Genomic DNA, 8,393 nt, shown 5'->3' on the forward strand with positions numbered 1-8,393 from the left:
GTCCATTGGGCAGTGCCCACCTGGCACACTGTCAAACCCCACTTGGCACACTGGCAAAACTCACTCTGCACTGGGGGGTGGGGGGGGAAGTTGTGCAGGGGTGAAGCCTGATGGGGGCACATGTCGGAGCCCATGATGGGGGAGGCATGTCAGGGTGTCATGATATGGAGCATTCGGGGTCAGGATGAGGAAGCCATTGGGAGGTATCCAATGCCCCGATGCTGGCGGCCCATGTTGGGGAAGCATGCCTCCGATGAGGGGGAGAAGTGGTCCCAATGTCTGTGGGGGAGGGAGGGGGTCTCCCAGTGCACTGTGAGATTGGGGTGCCCTTCAAGAACAGCACCCAAGCCCTTTGCAGCCAGGCGTACTGGCCTGTTGCCCCTCCTTCCCAGGGAACAGGTGTGAAAGTCACCATTCTCCCACAAAGTGACTGAAAGTGGGAAGATTGTGATCCAGACCACACGTGATGGATCGGTGAAGATCACTCCAGCATTTTCACTGTTAGGACACTTAGTTTTTTGAGGGAAATTCCCACCCATGGACATAGGATTATCGAGTCTCCTTCTCATCCATCCTTTCAGTCCTTGTTGAAAGTTCCTGCATGTAGGTGGGGGCAGATTGAGGTGCCCCGAGATCTGAACACCTCACCGACACTTCTGGTCGCAGATGGGAAACGCACGCTTGAAGCTCTGGTCAAACCATAGCGTAACAAGGATTCAGCCCAGCAAGGAAAAGCAGACAACTAGCAAAGGCAAAAGGAAAGGCAGAATATTTGGACTGGGTAATATATATTAACCAGAGTTTGAGAAACTCTTCTCTCTTGAGATTACGAGCTTGGTCTCTGTGTTTTGTCTCTATTTGGTCAATTAAAGGAATGCAGAGTTTTGAGGCCTGACTTTGGACCTTTACATTCATCGTGTGTGATTCATAGCTTTTTAACAAGTGCAATGATCTTTAAGATGTGCTACGTGTGAATGCAAATCATAGACTTCAGTCCAACTGCTATGCTTGATCAGATGTAGCACTGAAACTTGTTAAACTGGTCTTGTCTGTGTTGAAGTTGCTTCATGTAAGTGCAAAGTGAAGCCTGTTTTAACAAAAACTTAACCTTTGTTGCGCCGATTTGAGCACATTTTACCTTTTCAATAAACTTGTTTTACTTTTATCAATTCGTGTCCCAGTGTTTTTGGAAATTCATAAGGCAGAAAACTGTACTAATGTCACACCTTTTGTCATTGTCAGATGTCCCAAAGTTGCGGAGCCACATTAAGGGACATGAACCCTGAAGAGCAAAAGATTGGTCAAAGAGATAAGTTTTAAGGAGCAGCAGGGAAGAAAAGAATTGAGTTTGAGTGGCTCGAGAGAAAATTCCAGTGTTTAGAGCCTTTGGTACCTGGGAGTACCAATGGCAGAGTAATTAAAATTAGGAATGTGCAAGAGGCCAGAATTGGAGGAGTGCAAATATCTCAAAAACCTATGGAACTGGAGGAGATTAGACACACATGGCAGCACCACCACTTGAAAGATTCCCTCCAAGTCACACACCATCCTAACTTGGAAATATATCTCCATTCATTCACTGTTGGCCTGGTTCAATCCATACACTATCTTAACTTGGGAATATATCTCCGTTCATTCACTGTTGCTGGGTTCAATCCATACACTATCCTAACTTGGGAATATATCTCCATTCATTCATTGTCGCTGGATCTAAATCCTGGAAGTCCCTTCGTAACAGCCCTAAGGGTATACCTATGCCATATGAAGTTCAGGAAAGCAGTCCACCAACATCTTCTCAAAGGTAGTTAGGAATGGGCAATAAATGTTGGCCACATCCCATGAAAGTGACTCCCACATCCATGAAAGAGTAAATAAAAAGATAGGATGGGGAGAGGCCATGGAGGGATTTGATGACATGGGTGAGGATGCAGTTCAAGGATGCTTGGCTGCCCTCTAAAAATGTGAAAAATAGGAATCAAACTGCTCCTCACATTATTAGTGAATCTCAGAGCTTATGTTAGCTATTGCTCTCAATTCTGATACCTTCTCTCACCTTAGATGCCACTGTAGTCCTGTTAGTTGCACTTTTGCCTCTGATGTCAGCTGGTTGAGGCTTTGTGTCCCAATATGGAGCTTTGAGCACAAAGTCTAGGACAACCGGGGAGCAGTAAAATATCAGAGGTGCCGCCATTAAACCAAGGTCATCTCAGGCTAGATGAAATGGATGTTGTGGGACTATTTTCAAGAAGAACAGAGAAGTTCTCCTGGTGTCCTGGCTAACATTATCTCTCAAGCAACATGATTATCGTCATATTGCTGTTTGTGGGTGAAAGAGCTCATCCGATGTTGGTATCCCTTCACCAAATTTAGATTTATTTACATAGCCACACTCAGGCAGCTAATTCCTCAGACAGGGTATAAACCCAGAATGCCAGTAATCCTGACACTCCACATTACGTACACCTGCAGAGCTCCTTCACTGGACAAGCCGTTCCTGCCTTAATCAGGGAGCTCGTATTCTAAGAGCGCCACATCATGAGTCTCGCTCAAATGGTTACAGTGGGATCTTGCTATGTGTAAATTGGTAGCCATGTTTCCTGAACTACTTCAGTGACTAGGCTTAAAGTTAATTGGCTGTGAAGCCCTTGGGGAACAGCGTGAGGTCATGCATTGAGCTTTTTAAATTGCTGTGATTGAACACAGAGCGTCCAGTCTTGGAGGACATCTGGTTCAATGTTGTCCTAACTGCTTGGAATCATGGGCCAGGATTTTATGGTCCTGCCACTGTGTGTCTCTCTCAATTGATGCAGTGGGTCATTTAAATTGCCATTTACTTAGAGGGGGGGGGGCGCAGTAATATTCTGTCAGGTGGGAGGAGCCTTATCATCCTAGCCATGGAGTCTTTACAACACAGGAGGACATTTAGCCCAATGAGCCTATGCCACAATTTATCACAACACCATTCATGTCTCTCATCTTTTCTTCCTACATCCTGGACTCTGCAGATGCCAATGTTAAATTTTACATCCTGTTGTTTTAACCACTTACATACTGTGTCCATATCATTCAATATGGACTACAGCGCTTCAGGAAGGCAGCTTGCTGCCACTTTCTCAAGGGCAATTAGGGATGGGAAATAAACGTTGGCTGAACCAGTGATACCCACATCCCATGAATGAATAAAAGAAATTCCCAGAGCTATTTTCTCAGAACCAATTGCTCCCCTCATACCTCAGCTTTGACCAATGTTATTATCCAGGTCCAAAACTCGAAGGGTTTTATGAAGTCAATCTACACCATGCATTTTGCACTTTGAACTTTGGCACAGGTAAGATATTTCAATCCAGATATGATTCAAATGACCCACTAGGGAGCTTTTATCAAATAAAACTTATTCAAGAATACAGTTAACATGTAGAAAGAAGATTAGTGATAGCTTTTACCAATTACAAACAAGAAAAAAAAGCAACCATGATATTGTATAAACCTTAACAGCTCAATGTACTGTTCCAACACAATATTCTTACAAACACATACCCACGGTTTCACTTTAGCACAGAAAATACGGATGCTGACATGATTTTTCAGCTCTGCAAAACCTGCTGTGAATTAATCCTTTGGATGGAGAATTGAAACTCTGGTTTCTCTGTTCTGGAACACCCAGCGCCTTGAGGTAGAGATAGAGTCAATACTGGCCTCTAGCTAGCAAACCACCAACAGCAAAATCTTCATTCCAGAAAGACAAGAAAAACTGTTACCAACTAGCCTGGGGAATTTCTAAAACCAGGGAAAACACTGCATCCAGCCTGGAGTCCAAACTCCTTCTAACTAGCCAGCAATTAAAACTGAAAATGAAAGAACTCTTGTAAGGAAAAAAGCTTTCCCACCTGACCTGTCAATCATTCCTCCCCCCAACAATTCCAAAAAGGCCGTAAACTCCAAGACAGTGCATTAGGCCCAGATTAAAAATAAACAAAAAACCATCAAATCAGTTAAGCAGCAATAAACTACATGTAGTCAGGCAGCTGAGTGCCTGCTTATAACTGCAGAGAACATGTTTAGAAATATGTTTCTTCAAGGCACAGTAGTGTCACACCAATTTATTTTTAATTTTTGAATCAGTGGTTATTAACGCAAACTGAAAACTGTCATGCTTTATTGTGCTCCCATGTAAGCACTAGCACTTGGGGGCGAATGGGATGAAAGGTTATGGGGAGAAAGCAGGATTAGGCTATTGAGTTGGATGATCAGCTGTGATTGTAATGAATGGTGGAGCAGGCTCGAAGGGCCAAATGGCCTCCTCCCACTCCTATCTTCCATGTTTCTTTTATGTTTCTATCTATTTTGGCACCTTGACTTGATAAGTTATTAAATGGCTACTCAGCAGCTCGAAACCTACAAAGGCCTTTGAACAATATTTGATTCAAGTATCTAAAATAAAAACAATAAACTTGGGTTGCTCTGCACTCGCAACATCTTCAGGCAAAGCCTCAGTTTTAAAATTCTCCATCTCGGGTTTCAATCCCTCTATGGCCTCCACCTCTTTTCTATTTGATGATCCTGAATTGCCCTTGAACTGAATAGTTTGCTTGGCCATCCTGGCTTGGGTCACTGTCTGTGTGGAGTCTGCACGTTCTCCCCGTGTCTGCGTGGGTTTCCTCCGGGTGCTCTGGTTCCTTCACACAGTCCAAAGATGTGCGGGTTGGGTGGATTGGCCAGGGCAAATTGCCCCTTAGCATCAGGAAGACTAGCTGGGGTAAATACATGGAGTTATGGGGATAGGGCCTGGGCGGAATTGTGGTTGATGTAGACTCGATGGGCCCAAAAACTGTAGGATTCTATGATTTCAGAGGGCAGATAAGGGTCAACCACATTGCTGTGGCTCTGGAGCCACATGTAGGCCAGACCATGTAAGGATGGCAGAGTTCCTTCCTGAAAGGACAGTAGTGAAACCAAAACTGAAAGCAAAACCAAGGAAAAGAAATAAAAAGATTCCAGCATCCACAGTAATTTGCTTTTTATCAAGCAAAAGAACTCTAGTGAGGATAAAAACTGTCCCATCTGACTTCTCAATTATTCTCCCCCCCAACAATTCCAAAAAGGTTGTAAATTCCAAGAGAGTCTGAAAGAGCATTTTACCCAGGCCCCTTCCTTGTAATCCTATGTATTTACCCCGCTAATCCCCCTTAGCCTGTTGGACACTAAGGGGCAATTTAGCATGGCCAATCCAGCTAACCTGCACGTCTTCGGACCATGGGAGGAAACCCATGTAGAAAGGGGAGAATGTGCAAACTCCACACTTATAGATTAGCCATGGTAAATGCGCATGTGGGGTTACGGGGAAAGGGTGGCGGGGAGAGCCTGGGTGGGATGCTCTTTCAGAGAGTTGGTGCAGACTCGATGGGCCGAATGGCCTCTTTCTGCACTGTAGGTCTCTCAGAATCATCCCACACCATGATGAACAGATCCTTATGACTAAATCCTCCTCGCAAGGGCTGACATCCTTTTTGGAAGGGAAGCCTCACTCGACTGGCCTTCCAGTCCTGGAACAATGCAGTTGACTCTTAGCCATCCTGTAAAATGGTCTAGCGAGCCACTCAGTTGCATTCAAGAAGGCGGCTCATCCGTACCTTCTCACGGGCTATCAGAGATGGGCAATGGATGCTGGCATAGCCGGGGAAGCCCACGGGTGAATTAAGACAGCACAGCGTGAGGTTAAGAAAGAGCAGCTACTTGTTGTGGGAAGGGGCAGACGAGGCAATTCTTGGAAATCAAACAAGCGAAACAAAAACATCCTTTCCAGGAAGGTGAACACTGAGTGAAACTGAAACTGTAATGACCCACACCAGGCTCTCAATCTGAACTTTCCACAGAGACTTTCTTTTACAAACTCTTGAGCTGAACAGTGTTTCCTGAAGCTGTGGAAATTTTGTCTTTTCATTCCAAATGTGCAACAATAGGAGGAGGAGGATATTTCCCAGATTAGATCCAGGGATTTCCATTCGAGGGTCTCAGGTTGGATTGACGTTTCCCCTTAATGCCAGCATTAAACTTTATTTTTAAAGTTTAAGCTTAATGTGTCACAAGTAGGCTTATATTAACACTGCAATAAAGTAACTGTAAAAATCCCCTGGCTGTCACACTCGAGCGCCTGTTCAGGTGCACTGAGTGCTAATTTAGCACGGCCAATTCTCTTTCAGGCTGTGAGAGGAAACCGGAGCACCCGGAAGAAACCCACGCAGATACGGGGAGAATGTGCAGACTCCGCGCAGACAGTGACCCGTGCCAGGAATTGAACCCAGGTCCCTGGCACTGTGAAGCAACAGTGCTAACCACTGTGCCACAGTGCTGTTACAAAACAAAGGGGGCAATTTTACCATTTTCATTCTAAGCGCTGGGCAGACTTGAAACCGGGAGTGTTTCAGGTCTGGCGTTTAGGCCCGTTTTTAGTCTCTCCCACACGTACACTGCGTACAAATGTTTGAGCGTGTCAGATTCCTGCGGCAGAAGCCGATGGGCGGGGCTTAACCTGCCCGAAAGCCTGCAGAGGGAGGAAGTGCGCATGTACAGGCCTCTGATACTGTACATGTGCATTAACTGTAGCAGGGGTCTGACAGACAAAGACAGAGCTGTCAAGCCCCTGCTACTGGAGGCTGCCTGGAGCAGCCCCACCCCTGCAATCGCAGGGGGCCTATGACTTACAGCCTACAGTCCCCGCTGATCCCCCCCATGGCCCAGACCAATAGCGGATTCGTCGCCCTGCCCCATGATTGCGGACCCAATGCCCCCACCCCATTGATTGTGAACCCCCCTCCCTCACTACTCGCGATCGCAGAGTGGCAGTGGGCCCCTTCTCCCTCTCTCCCTCGCCCCCTCCCCACTGATCCCTGCAGAGTGGTAGTGCCCCCCCCCATTAGCCCCTCCCCCTCCCCCATTAGCCCCTCCCCATTGCCCCCAACTCCATTGATCCTTACCCCCCATTGGCCCCTCCCACATTTGCCCCCATTGACCCTCCCTCCCACATTGGCCCCTCCTCCCATCACCCCACCCCCCCCACTGCCCCCTCTCCCAACTGGCCCCTCCCCCCATTAGTCCCACCCCCTGGCACTGCCCAGTTGGCAATGCTTCAGGTACCCAGTGTGCATTGCGCTAGACCGGCGCCGCCCAAGGGGACCGCCCTTGCCCTCGGCCTCCCAAAAGGGGCCTCAAGGGCCTCCGTTTCCACTGGCGGTGCCGAGCCGACTGCTCCCTCCTCATGTGGAGTTGGGCAGTGCCAGGGGGTGGGACTAATGGGGGGGGGGTCAGTTGGGAGAGGGGGCAGTGGGGGGTGGGGTGATGGGAGGAGGGGCCAATGGGGGAGGGGGTCCAATGGGGGCAAATGTGGGAGGGGCCAATGGGGGGGTAAGGATCAATGGAGTTGTCTATTCCTCGCTGGTGTGGACCTTCCCCGGTGAGGTCATAAAGGGGGAGGGGGGGGGGCAGGGATCCAGAGGTTGAGCGCCGATCTCGCTAAGAAGATGCAAATGTTCATCTTAAAGGATTTAAACACATTAACCTGTATCTCGCCCTTTTCCAGCGAGAGGCCGACCGCGTCGGATATCCGGGTCTGTAAAATAGCGCTGGCCGCGAAGACCAGCGCAGACCGTGCTCTGCACTTTACGGCCACTTTTGCCCCCAGAGACAGAGAAAGAGAGAGAAAGATACCCTTCAGGTGAACAAATTAAAGCTGATATTTTTCATTGGGCCGTTTCACTATCTTCACCTTATAATCAGCACACCAGATTCCTCTGGTATCCATTGATTCCATTGATGCCGGAGTTGAGGGGGTTGAGCTATGAGGAGAGGCTGAATAAACTAGGCTTGTACTCGTTAGAGTTTAGAAGAATGAGGGGAGATCTCATTGAGACGTATAAGATGATGAATGGGATGGATAGGATAGAGGTGGAGAGACTCTTCCCGCTCAGAAAGGACAGTAGGACTAGGGGGCACAGCCTCAAGATAAAAGGGGGGGCGGTTTAGAACGGAGTTGAGGAGGAACTTCTTCACTCAAAGGGTGGTGAATCTCTGGAATTCTCTGCCCGTTGAAGTGGTGGAGGCTACCTCGCTAAATATTTTTAAGACGCGGGTTGATGGGTTTTTGATAAGAGAGGGGATTAAGGGTTATGGGGAGAGGGCGGGAAAGTGGAACTGAGCAGCGACAGATCAGCCATGATCTTATTGAATGGCGGGGCAGGCTCGAAGGGCTAGATGGCCTACTCCTGCTCCTATTTCTTATGTTCTTATGTTCTCTGTGCCTGGGAATTCCCTGTGAATCGATCCCTCTGTGTCAAGATCATGGTTGATCCTGATTTTCATCTCCAATCCTGCTCCCCAGACGGAAAAACAGTTTGTAC

The sequence above is a fragment of the Carcharhinus amblyrhynchos genome, chromosome 12 (genome assembly GCF_965287045.1).
Source record: "Carcharhinus amblyrhynchos chromosome 12, sCarAmb.v2.hapA, whole genome shotgun sequence".
NCBI classification, from domain to species: domain Eukaryota; kingdom Metazoa; phylum Chordata; class Chondrichthyes; order Carcharhiniformes; family Carcharhinidae; genus Carcharhinus; species Carcharhinus amblyrhynchos.